Raw genomic sequence first — 13,372 nt, forward strand, 5'->3', positions numbered from 1 at the left:
TCTTGGTTATAGGGGCCATCAAGACAAAACGCAACTTTGGTTCATTAAAAAGAGTGCTTTTTTCCCAATTACAAAATGATACCAATTTTACGGCAACTTAAGTTCCAAACAACTAATCGACGTTGCAGAAAAGAGCTGAAGCAGTAGTGACTATGCGGCAACTTTCTGGTAACGTCTTTATGACGTCACTGCCCTGTCCGAAATCCCGCCACGCCGGGCATAGCGGAAGCTGCTGCCGGGCAAAATAGTGGATTATTGTAGTGGAGACCCCGCCATGCCAAATGGCGGGCACTATCGGGCACGCCGCTGGCGGGCATTGGCGGGCACTATTGGGGGGCATGGTGGTACAGATGGTGGCATACCCGTCTAGCGGGCTTAGGCGACACTTGGGGGGCATGGTGATACAGATGGCGGCATACCCGTCTAGCGGGCATAGGCGTCACAGGGAGAATAGTGGGTCGTGAATTTTTCTGGAATGGCAGCCGTCTTGACAGAATATGCATAGAATGCGTGGCTGCCGGGACACTTTTGCTGCTTAATGTGGAAAAAGTAATGCGAAACCGTGCGGTCACACCACAGCTTCATTTTATTGTGCACAGACCCTCTTTTCACGGCGGCTCGCCTCTGTAAATAACCTCCACAGGTACTTGAGGGCATAGTTGACGCACATTTCACCAGGGGATTCTGAAAGTAGAAAGCAGGCCACATATCTGGTCAAGGAAACTCACACAGACCTTCCATTTTTTGTTTGTTCGCAATAAAATGTCCTCTTTCCTTCTTATTAACATTTTAAGTCGCCTTCTTATTCTGATATATGAACTCAGCCTGGTTTAAGGATGAACGAGTGAAAACCATTGACAAAAAAAAAAACTACGGGAAATATAGTTCTCACCAAAAATATTTTCTGCCTTTCATTAACATACTGAAACCACAGGGCGTGGAAAGGAATAGTATAACAGTAAGAGGCCTAACACAAGCGTTGAACCGCAACCTGTATTAGCAAAATGGAAAAACAGATGCAGGTGCGCGCATGCGCAGAGGGAGAAGAAAATATTGATGCACCTTTGCAAACAATATTGCACTGAAAAACAAGAAAACACAGGATAAAGCGTGTGTATAGGGGGTTGAGAAATCACTTGAGCATATGGCCGACAATCTTGGCTTCTTTTTTGTGGAGCGTAATCAAGGTGTGGCTTACGCAGTCAGCTTTTTTAATGTTCACGTAAAAGGGTTCTAGTATCTCCCTAACCATTCCATTTCTAAGCTCGAAGTGCCCCTTGCTATCATCGAAACAGGCTTTGCACCCACACTTATTGCAAGTTGCAGGTGAAATTGCGTACGTGCGATCTTTTATCGTCCCCGAGTGCGCTTGTAGTCTTACATTTAAGAAGGGCTCCACCTGCCCCATGTACTCTCCTTCACAAGACAGCGGTATTGGGTAAACGGCACACATTTTACAAGGCAACAAGCACACGTGTGTTTACACCATGTGAACGTTTTTTTGTTGTTCACCAATGAAAAAAATAAAGCCGGCCTATTTTGTTCTTAGCTGAGTAAAAGGGTTGCATACTATATAGGGACCCCACATTTTTTGCCTGCGTGCCGTTTTGTGCATGTACGGCAAGACAACTCAGCAAAGGAACTCGTGAAACGTGCGGTCATGCCCTACATGCACAAGATGGCACATGGGCTGAAAAATGTGGGGTCTCGATATGCCGTGCAAATCCTTTTCTCAGCTAAGAACAAAATAGGCAGGCTTTGTTCGTTGGTGAACAAAAAGCGTCCACATAACGCCAGTTTTACAACTTCCAAAGTCAAGCACACGCGTGCTTTTGTGCCTTGTAAAATGCGTGTCGTTTGCCAGATACTGCTCTCTTGCATAACAGTGTACGTGGGGCATATGGGAGCTGCTGAAAAGAGCACCCACAGACGATAAAACATCACACGTATGCAAATTTACCCGCACAGTGAAGAAAAATGTGCATGCAAACCTCGATTCGGTGATAATGAGGGGCTCTTCGAGCATAGAAATCGGATGCATAGGAATATAGTAGAAGCCTTAAACATTAACCTTTATAAATCAAAATATTCCGGCACTCTTTGGGCTGCACCGTCCGGCTGCTTTCTGTGGGTACTGCGGGCAGACCAGCCGCTGCCCCAGCCGAATGCCACCGCTCACGTTGGAATGCATTTTGTGCGTCTCATATGGCGTGAAAATGAGTAAATGCCTTTTCATTTGATGTGTCATCATGCCACAGCTTACTGCCTGAAAGCACATTCAAGGAAAATGAGAACTAATTCTTATGCCAGGCTTGACCACGCTGCACACAGATGCAGTGTGTCACAGCGTGTCGCATGTCGTGAATGAAGGGTGTTGCGCATTCTCGTCAAAATCACGAACTGTGTGGTTTGATTTTGTGGGGACCCGTGTTTCGCTACGCCTCGCCTGCACATGCTTTCGCGAACCAGGAGCCGCCATTTTGGGCGGCCGGCGCATCGTGTGAGCCATGACCTCTTCGTGACCCCATGCGATCCGCCAAACCGGCTCGCTGTGAATCTGTGCGTGAGGGCGCGGGGGAAGGACTGGGCGATTTGGTCAGAATCGGTTGGCTATGCCCCGATGACGGGAACCTAGCTTGTTCACGGACTCTGCTGAGATTCTGCCCTGATCGGTTGCACGGTATGCCTCCCCTGCTCCCGCAGCCGTGATGACCGTTATCGAGGTCTGGGTCCCGCAGCTTGAGCGAGCAAACGGAGCCACTGTCTCCCACAAGCGATAGTCATGTTGTCTGGTATATGCCCTGTAACTGCCAGGCAATAAAGCCTCTGAGAACCCGAACCCGTGCGCGAGTCTTCGGATTCCTCAGGGCTAGTGTACGGCTCGTAGCACTTTTTCTAGCGAAGCTAGCCGGGGTCCTCTGCTATCCCGTACGTTAGCCCACAATTTGCAGCGCCAGTCTTTCTAATGTGCATTGTTATACCCAGGTGTTTACAGCTACTTGCCGTCTTTTTAATTCCCACGTTCAAGTCCCGCGCTCAGACAGAAATTCACATGCACAGAGGCCATCCGTTCAAGTGTGACAGCGCCGCTGTTGACTGCACTAACAAGCAATGCAAGCACAAAATATTAGTGCAAAAATATCCTGAAGAAATAAGCGTATAGATATACAATGAGACAAACCCACAGAAGCATAATAGAAAGACACACATCGCTTGCGTATTTTTCCTTACTTCACTCCAAGTGTGTCATTCACTGCTTTACTCCTACATGAAGTCTAATCACCCTATAAATTTTCCTGGGGCTCACGGTGCTGTGCAAATGGGTCATCACGCTGAACTGAAAACACTGAATCAAGCAGTTTGGCACAAAGAGCAAAAAAGTGTGGCTGCATGTTTCTTCTAGAAACCTGTTACTGACCCCCTTGACGTCCATTGCTGACTTTGGGTATTTACAAGCGTGCTATCAATCATTCTCGCTCAAATTCTGGCCTGTGAGGATCTATATTGCTGCACAACCCTTTTGTGGTCAATTGCTGTAGGTGACTTTGCCATACTCGAGGGATTAGCTGCACACTTGCCCTTCTCACATACCCGTGCTGCAACGCAAGCAAAGGGTTGATTTTCGCAGACCTTGGCCTCGTAAAATAAACACAGCTAACTTCTAGAAAAACTGAGTTTCTGACTGCAACTGCATTTAGGTCAATAAACGGGCTTTCTAAACTGGCGTGCCACACCTTTTCTTTTTTGCTGCTCGTGCCAAGCTGCTGGATAGGAAGTACTTTCGGTTCAACATGAAGACCCATTTGCGCAGCGCTTCAAGCCTCCAGAAAATTTATAGACTTCGCACATGTATACGCTTGAGTAAAGTATTAAATTGGGGGAGTTGGCTTAAGTTCATTTCGTACAACAGTGCAAACACACAGACAGAAGGAAGGAAAAACATGCAAGCTCTGTGTCTTTTCTTCCTTATGCTTCCGTGTGTTCGCACCATCGTACGATATCTATACGCCTATTTCTGTGGGTTAGTTCTTGCATGAAGACTTTGCAGTTGTGTTGGTTGTTAGTGCAGTCAACAGCAGCGCAGTCATGCTTGAACGGGTAGCTTCCATACATAGTGTATTTCACGCAGGGCATGGTGACTTGGAGGTGGGATTTAAAAAGAAAGCAAGCGGCTGTAATAACCCGGGTACAACAGTGGGCATCAAGAAGTCTGGCACTACAAAATAGAGCCACACAAGTCATGATTTTGTCGAAAACAACATGCCACACACTGCATTCACAGTCTGTGCAGCATGGTCAAGCCTCGCATAAGAATTAGTTCTCGTTTTCCTTGAATGTGCTCTCTGGTGAACAAGCTAACTGTGGCATGATACATCAAATGGGAAGGCGCTTACCAATTTTCAAGCCACACGAGACGCACGATATGCAGTCCACGATGCGAGCGATGCCACGCTGTGGGGGCGGCAGCTGGCGTGCCCACATTACCTCACAAAGTGCTTGCATGGCAGCACACTGATCACGGAAAAATGCTGCGCCCAGGGAGAGCCAGGCAATTATGTTCTATAAAGGTGACTGCGTAAGCCAGACCTCGATTACGTTCCACAAATAAAAAGCCTAGTTGGCCATATGCTCACGTGACTTGTCAGCCCCTCTCCACACCCCTTTTCTTCCAACTTCTTGTCTTTTTAGCGCATTATCCTATGCAAAGCTGAATCCGTCTTTTCTTCTCCCTCTGTGCAGGTGCGTAGTTGCATGTATATGCGCATTCTTTCTGTTGCCTAATAAACACAAGTTCGAGTCAGGACTAGTGTTCTTCCCCTTTTTGTTGTCCTGTTCTTTTCCAGCGTGTTGTTTCCCACAATCATAAATGTCTGAAGTCCCCTCCCATTTTTTAACTAGAAACTACCCCTCAGCCTGAACTCAAGTTGAAGAGCTGGGAACAGGTTTTTTTTCTGTAATTAATACCTATTCCCCAGTAAAAATACCAACTCAACACCGGCGTGTCAGCCAGTTGGAAACATCTTATATGCTCTAAATATTACATGAATTGACAATATAATCTTGACCTATTTTTTTAAAAAGCGCATGATAATATAGATGTTCACATACTTTTTCAAGTTCCACATTGATGAAAGATGCTGTCTTCTCTATCGCCCATGCCATGCTGTAGAAGGTCTGCCCCGTCCATCCTGTACCGCCGCTTCTGTAGGGTTGCCAGATCGAGGCAGAAGTCTCCATAGGATGTGTTCCGCATCAGCCACGTCCATTTTTCGTCAGGCACATCCACATTTGGACCAATCTGCACTTGCAATTAGAAAACAAAGCAATTACTTTTAAAATCCCAACTGATCAACTTGTGCTCTTTGAATCAGGTATAAAGTACTATATCCTGTGTTGAGGTTGTACCTTACTTTATTAGAAAGCTAAATAATGTAACCAAAATTTACTGGTCACATAAATCCAAAGATTTGATCCAATAAATGTTGTCGTGCTCTGCAACATGCTATACGACTGGTTCTCAAATGGGGGTCCGCAGACCCCAAGGGGGTCCGCGAGAACACTTCAGGGGTTTGTGAAGCCTCTTTCAAAACTTTTCCCCTGCCACTGTTTTCTCGATTTTGCCAGAACTTTCTTGATATGCAAAAAGGTGGCCTCGCTGCATTACATGTATGTTTAGTTTCTCTGCATAGTGCATATTTTAACACCTTCTTTCCGCACAACATGCCAGCTATGACAAGAGATAAAAAGGCCTACCTAAGGCAGCATATAACTGTTCAAAGACTAGTACATACAAGTACACATTGTTTGACATAATGACACTGATCAACATATGCTCAATCGTGGGGTCCCCACTGTTTCGCAAGCCAAGAAGGGGTCACTGGGGCAGTCATGGCTGCGAACCACTGCACTCCTATGCTATTGAAGTTTTGGTAGGCCAAAAGATAACACACACCCGCCGAGTGGCTCAGTGGCTAAGGCGTTGTGCTGCCGAGCACAAGGGCATGGGTTGGATTCCTGGCCAATTTTACCCTAGTGGCGCGTAGATGGGCAAAGAGCAAAGCCGGCCGCCTCACCTAGCTTATTTTTGGTTCAACTAAGATTATGCCTGGTTATGCTTGGAAACTCGGCCAAGTATTATGTGTAGTTGTTTTGAAATGCGGACAAGTTTTAAAGAAAGCTTTCTGCCTCTACCAGCCAACGGTTTCTTCGTGGAGTGCGCAACAAGAAACTCCCAACGTGGCTGAGGAGGAGGAGGAGGGCCCTTTTCACTCATGGAGCACTTTGTAGATGGAGAGGCGAAGGGCGCTATTACCCAGCGTTCCCCGAACGCCGGAGTTGCTTTCGGAGCTGTGCACCCCGGCGGGCACGTTGGCTAAACCATTCCGTTGGCTTTGTGATCTGCTTTAGCGACGGTTGTTTGGGCCTGTTCTTGTGCAGCTTCGCGTACATTGCACGCTTCCTTCACACGACTTTTCTAACTTGCTCTACAGCACCTCCTGGGTAACCCAGATCCGACAGAATTAAGTGGCCATACACCAAAGATACGTTTAGGATTGGTTTGGAGGGCAGGAAAACAAAATGTACAGACCCCTTTACAGACATCTGGTCACTAGAGAAACGCTACCTTTTGCGCAGTGCTTGCCACAAATGGGACTCTGTTTTCTAAATTACTGAATACAAATTTGGTTATGTTTTAACAGGCATTACAGAAGGCAAAAGAATCAACAGGATCTGATAAATAGCGATTATAAAAGTTCCCTCAGCTTTCTCGCAATTCTCAACCTTACTAAGCTAACTAGTTATCCGTATAAATGGGAATCCCTAATCTCACATGCCGAATTGCTTCGGTGTCTGCGCTTGTGTCGTGCGGTGGTGTAGCCCCTAGCTAGCTCATCAGAATTACGAGGTTCCGCTGTCTCACCCTTAGAAAGACGCTCGTCACCGTTTTTTTTTTTGCTGACGCACGGCCGGGATACAGCGGCGGCGTCCGGCGCTCTAGCCCGGCCGTGGCCAACACTGCTGCAATCGGGACGCCGCCCCCGTGAATTCCAGATAACGGCTGGCAGAATGTGTGGTTTCACTCTTTGCACTGCCACGTTTGTGAATTCAAGTGACGGCATGGGCAATTGTTGTGGGTGTCGTTTACAGCTTTGCTTTCCAACCACCTTTAAAGCGTGGATTGGAAGCAATTTTTTTTTGCTCGGTGTCGTCGTTAGACCCCAAAAGAGGAATGACCACTCAGTGATGAAAGAATGTACAACGTATGCGTGCCAACCAACTTTGCAATGAAGCCCAATGTGTGCGGTGGCCACTTTTTTAATTGGAGGTGAAAAGCATAAGTGCGTGCATGTTCCAAGATTTTGGCACACATTAAAGATCCCCAGGTGGTCAAAATTAATCTCGAGCCCTCCACTACAGTGTGCCTCATCGCCTTTGTAGCGTCGGCGAATACACCATACAATCAAATAATGCAGCTCGAAGGGTAATGGAGAGCACAGAGGGACAATCGTTTGCTAAAGAACTTTTTGAACTCATTTGCTCTCAACCATTTGGCTGTGTGGTCTGGTGTCTGGGATGCTAATTAAGTTGATTAATGTTAATGTTTCACCGACATTTGGCTTCTTTCACTGCACTAAGTCATGCAAGGATTGAGCCATAGTGAAGCTGCAGGATTTCTTTCTACGCGAACGCTGCAGAACCCAGCAGCACACGTTTGTACAAGTTTGAAATTGTCTGTTTACATGTTCCGTCGATGCTTTGCACTGTGGTAGTAGTAGTCATCATATGCAAAAATATCGTCGTGGTCCTTTTGACGAGCACTGCATGCGCCACTTGACAACAGCTGGGGCGCAGTGGTGCGCTTACATGCACGACGCATGCGCTGCTTTCCTTGATTTGCGTCGATGTTTCATGGAGCAGGTGTTTAGCAACTGTGGCGTTGCTGGTCGCTAGGCAACCCGAGGCACTCCTCCAACATTTTGCTTCTTTTTTTTTTTGCTAAAGGCACTCTGCATGCAGGGGTCAGTTGGCTGTGACTCGAGGGACACGCTCACGAGCACTCGGCATTTTTTTGGGTATTTTAAACGCATTAGCGCCACATATTACAGCCAGCTACAACAGTTGCACTGTTCAAACAGCATGCATGGGAGAAAAATGCTGCATGAAAGCCAGTCCGTAGTCCAGCATTCCAGTGTCTATGAGTATATACTGGCAGATTGACCATAACATGCTTTCATTTCTATTTATCACACTGCGCACCAGGGGGGAAGTCTTGTACCAGCACCATCATCATCATCAGTGCCATCATCACCACGAGTATGAAAGGGCTGATCAAACACGACTGCCCACCTGGGCGGCTGGTCTTCAGCGCTCCCAGTTCTGGCCGGGCCTACGCGTACAGAATAATGTAGCAAGCAGCATCCGCAACAACCAAATCTGCTTCTTAAAATAAATTCTAATCTACCCAAAATTTTTGTTTAATGCTTTTGAAGTAAGCCATAACCGAGCACATGCAACTGAGAAAACAGTGTTAATAGAATAGCTTATTGCAGGACAGCTATTGAAATGTGCGACGGTAAAACTCTGGAGTGCTGTATCACTGCTTCTTGCAGGCTATTTTTATGCGTACACGATTGAAACCAGGTCATTCATCTCTTACAAATAGCTGCTGCAATCAGGCCACTATTCGTAAACTCGAAGCGCCAAGGCTAGTACACAGGCCACATTGTCTACTGCGACTTGTGTGTTAGGAACACGTTACACTTCTTACTGTACACGTTTTTCACTGCTTTTTCACTGGACATAATTAGCCACGACAAAGTATTGTTCTTCCATAGAAAGAAAAGTGTGAAACAAGCCACTTCCGGCACGTATCTGCAGGCTGTCGGGAGCGGCTGCCGTTCTCAGTATCGGTTACCAAAACCCCAATTTATTGGACCGTCTGTGCTGTGTGCAATCAGGTTTTAGACCAGTTGCTGACGCTACCGTTCTTTTCATGTCGACTATTAGACAGTATTCTTGCATGGCCGAAAATTCAAGTGCAGTTGTGCTTTAAGAACCAATATTTTCTAAGAAATAACTGTTCATAGAACTTTGCTCTTGAGTGCTGTGCATGCATCCAGCTGAAGTTGTAAGTTAAAAGAAAAGTGCTGCCGAGATTTAAATTGCAGGCTAAATTCTGTTTTTTGGCTCCTTATGATTCATTAGTGTACAGCAACGACAAGGGAAAAAATTCTGCTTACCTGTCCATCTACAGCTGCAAACATTCTCAAAACTGGCTCAAGGAGGAAGGGAAGAGGGGACACCACAGCTTCAGCAACACCTTTCCTCCAGCAAGCGAACCTGGTGGTGGTCGCACCGGCACTGCAACTGCTAAAAGCAGATACAAATGAGGATCAGGCTCAATATACTGAAACAGTTCAAATGCAAACATAAAGGCCCAATGCAATGCATTGAAAGTCCCCGTATGTTCCTAAGAAAAATGGTTAGCCGTGTGGTTAGTTGGCTGCTCCAAGCAATGCTATTATGGGCAATAATTGTTGCATTGTGCACCAGAAGGCACTAATTATCAGGACAGAAGTACAGTGGATCTCAGTAGCATATTCTATTGTCACCGCACATCTGCCACCAATTTGTTTTACGAGAAAGCCCTGGAAGCAGTGCACATTCTCGAGACTAGCCTGCAGCCGGCAAAAGTTATTTTCCTCTACTCCCTCATTGGTAACCATTTGCTTGCAGCGTGGTCAGCATCAAATATGTTTGTCCGATTCTTCGCAAGCTTTTTTTTTATGTCCACGTGTACTAGTTAACTGGAACTGCCAAACAAGTGGGGAGGAAAAAGTGCAGAGCTGGAAAGCAGCAAAAGCTTTCTAAGCACTGAGATGAGAATAAGCATGTTTGTTTAGATGCCCACGTCACCCTGACATAACGAACCAGCAGAGCACACGTGGAGATCACTAATGAAGAGAGGCCCAGTAGAAAAAAGAAAATATGGTGGGCCATCTGATGTTTCTTTTTTTTTCCTTTTTTACTGTTCATCACCATCACCATGCTTCACCGCACTTCCAGATGTGATGTCTGCTGCTAGACTAACCATTCAATGAGAGGGGGCACACATCCACATTAGTAATTTAAGTTGCCATGGGTGATTATGAAGCCCAAAGAAGCCTTGCTTTGAAAAAATAAGAAAACGTGCCATGGCCAAGAGCCCCTCAGTTCCCATCACCTAAAATGTGAAACCTGAAACCTGCAACACTTAATCCAGAATAACCCACTGGCAACTTTGTTCTCTATAGTTCAAAGGCTTGCGGTCACTCACATGAAGATTAACGATAACTTCGTTTAGCCATCATTAAGTGCATGCCATCCTAGTCATGCATAAAACTAATTTGCAGTTATAGCTCCATATTAATTACAAGCTAGTTAGGTACGTCAACACCTCTTAGCCTCCCAATTCGGGCTGTGGTATCGTGACGGCTCTCCTCCTCGTTTTTTTGGACAAAGCCAACTATTACAAGACTACCTCCATCTTTTTTTCTTGACACTTGTAACATCTTATATTTCTGCTTCAAAATGCGGTTAAATTATGTGCATGTTCATGGTGGAACAAAACTGTTCACAGGGTAAGAAAACTAACAATAAATTGAGCACATCAAGCTCACTATTTTGCTCAACCAGTGTTGCAGGCTTAAAAAGCTGTAAGATGTGCCAAAACATAAGAACAAACACCGAAGTAAATAAGCAGACACCATCACGCTAGCCAAAAGCCAACACCAAGCCTCGTTACGTTTAATTACAAACTGAAACAGTTCTAGGCAGCAATATGATGAAAGCAGTGATAACTTATCTAGATGCGTGCAAAGATGGTGCAAGTTTGAAAATTAGACTTCGTTATGTTACCTAGCCATCTGATCGGTCAACCTTATCTGTGTCAAAACATTATAAGCAAAGTAGTAACACTGCTAAGGCTCAAATGCTTTTTAAAACAATCCTTAAACTCAAATAGGCTAATTCAGCTTACTGAAATTGAAGAAGGCACATAATGCAAGACAATTCAGAACTGCAGAAAAGCAATGTGGTCACCATTTTTTTACTAGGCCCGAACACACTCGACGTCCCACGAGAAGTCTCGTCCATTGACTGGGAGTACGTCGTGCCCGTTCTTTATCTTCAGAGCAACTTCTCTGCCTGCAAGCGGCCAATGGCCAGCGAAATGCAGATTATTATCAACCAACATGCCAGACGCAGTCATTTTTCCTCGAACCTGGTGCACCCAAAATGCAGAATCGCAGAGATCACCAGGCTGCCTTGCCCACTGTAGGGTAGATTATAAAAATCACTCCTATACAACATTAGGCTGAGCGTAAACATGCTGTAACTGACAAAAACCACGGGGCATGAATATCAGCAATCAATATTTCAAATGATCCTAATTTTTCTCCGAGAATTATTGGTAAGAACAGTAACATTTACCGCAATGATAGCACAAAAAATAAAATGATAAGGCAAACATTTATTTTGAAATATGCACGCTCTGCACATTCAGAAGCTACGCCACTCGAAAGATGTGTAGAGGCATGCGGGAATGTGGTCTGTTCACACAAGTGTTGTAAACAGGGGTGCAAAACTTGGGCTTTACATATCAGCGAAGTTTGTCTGAAGGTAAAACGTTCCCAAATGGAATGCACAAGACATTTAGCAGCTGCTCATTCATTTCCATGAAAAAGAACTGAGAACCCCTTTTTTAGTTTGGGGGTTCCACGCACTGAATCTGCACCTAGACTACGGGATGCGCGAATTTGAGGGATCCTCCCAATTTAAACCACCCTGGTTTCGTAAAATTCACGGAAATATCGACACTACTGTTTTTCCTACTGTTTTTCTTTTTTGTATCTATCAGAAAAACTGCAATGGCCGCGGATCACTACCGAAAAAGCCAGCGCACATAAAACAGGCATGCTCTTTTGAAGCACTTGCGCTTCTGCAAGGTAACTTTTCACAATTAGGGATGAAATGGAAGGAGTGGCTCGCGGGGAATATGATACTTTGGATGGGCATGGGAGAACCAGAAGGCCAACCCCTTTCGACATGGAGAGTCTAAACGCACATTTTATTGCCACTTACAAAAAGTTTCGACCTTTACAGCACGCGCAAGGCAGCGGCCACCTCGTTACAACAACGCTGTTTATCCGTCCGTAGCACGCCAACGTCTAGACGAGGCACGATACGCGCAATGTTTCAACGTGGTCGCATAAAAATTCGTATAAATGCATATTCCCGAGGGGGCTGACGGACGCACAACACTATTCACGCTCATAATTGAACACATTTCATTCATTCATAGTGCGGAGCGTGCTAGCCTCTAGACTGAATTCAAGGCACACCCCGCGTTTTACCTTTTTTTTTTGTTGTTAGTGTTCAATTCTCCTAAAGAGAGTACTCAGCCGATTACACAGCTACGCATTATTTTTATAACCTGGAGGCTGGAGGGAAGTGGTATTTTTTGGGTGGCTCACAGCGAAGAACAAGGCGGTAGCGTTTTCGGTGCGGTCAGTTTGACTAATGACACATGATTCTACTTCGCACAACCCAAGGCGCAAACTTTGGAGCAAGTGCTGCTAACATACGTGACAAGACGGAAAAGGTCCCTTGTCACATGCCAAATCTGCGTAACGCCGATATGATAGATATCGCACACCAACGCGAGCGATACGTTGCACACACAGAACGTCAGTCCTAAGGGCCGGCACCGGCTCGACAACAGTGCTCCGTTAAATACACAGGACTAGTAAACGACGTTTCACTTACCTTAACTGACCAGCCGCACTTGTTCGTCCGGTAGATAAATCCATAGTCATCACGTAACCAGAAATTTCACGCCGCTGAGCATTTACCGAATCGTAGAACCACTGCACGCAGCCATGACGGTGGGAGCCGAGCGAGCCGCCGAAACGTCGCCGCCGTCGTCTTGTGTCGCGCTGCCCCCCTGCCGGCGGCCAACTGAGTCGAGTGACGCGCGCCGTTCAAAACGCGTTAAAAATAAATAAAACTCTAGCATTGTCATGGACGCCTAAGCTGTCGGTGAAAGGTAAGGTCAGGTGCCACTTACATCCAGCAGGAGTTGAGAGCCTGTTCTGTAAGCAAACAGTACGTGTTTCATGAGCTATTTCATGGCGTGACGGGGGCTGCAGGCGGCAACGGCTAGGAACGACGGTGGCGGTTCTCTCTCTAGCTTCGTAGTGTTGCATCTTTTCATATACATTCAGAGCCCGGCATATCATCTTGTAGTTCATATATTAGATAAGTTCGCGTTATGCACGCCTGTGCACACGCAGGTCGGCTTACTCAAGTGAAGCTTCGTTTCTAGGCCTGG

At 46.0% G+C, this 13,372-nt stretch overlaps 1 long non-coding RNA gene across 4 annotated transcripts; it reads right to left on the bottom strand.

Annotated features, from left to right (window-relative positions):
• Positions 1-563: 563 nt before the first annotated feature.
• LOC144143532 (uncharacterized) lies at positions 564-12,964 on the bottom strand. 4 transcript variants are annotated; one of them, XR_013317121.1, is made up of 5 exons: positions 12,808-12,964; positions 11,083-11,187; positions 9,243-9,369; positions 5,110-5,299; positions 564-684 (listed from the first exon to the last, which is right to left on the bottom strand). It is a non-coding gene; the product is annotated as an uncharacterized LOC144143532 (long non-coding RNA). The 4 variants fall into 4 exon arrangements; XR_013317119.1 differs by having other exon boundaries at positions 9,243-9,372; XR_013317118.1 differs by lacking the exon at positions 12,808-12,964 and having other exon boundaries at positions 9,243-9,372; positions 11,083-11,235.
• Positions 12,965-13,372: the final 408 nt, after the last annotated feature.

The sequence above is a fragment of the Haemaphysalis longicornis genome, unplaced genomic scaffold (genome assembly GCF_048455015.1).
Source record: "Haemaphysalis longicornis isolate Haplotype H1 unplaced genomic scaffold, Haemaphysalis longicornis Haplotype H1 scaffold_6, whole genome shotgun sequence".
Classification (NCBI taxonomy): domain Eukaryota; kingdom Metazoa; phylum Arthropoda; class Arachnida; order Ixodida; family Ixodidae; genus Haemaphysalis; species Haemaphysalis longicornis.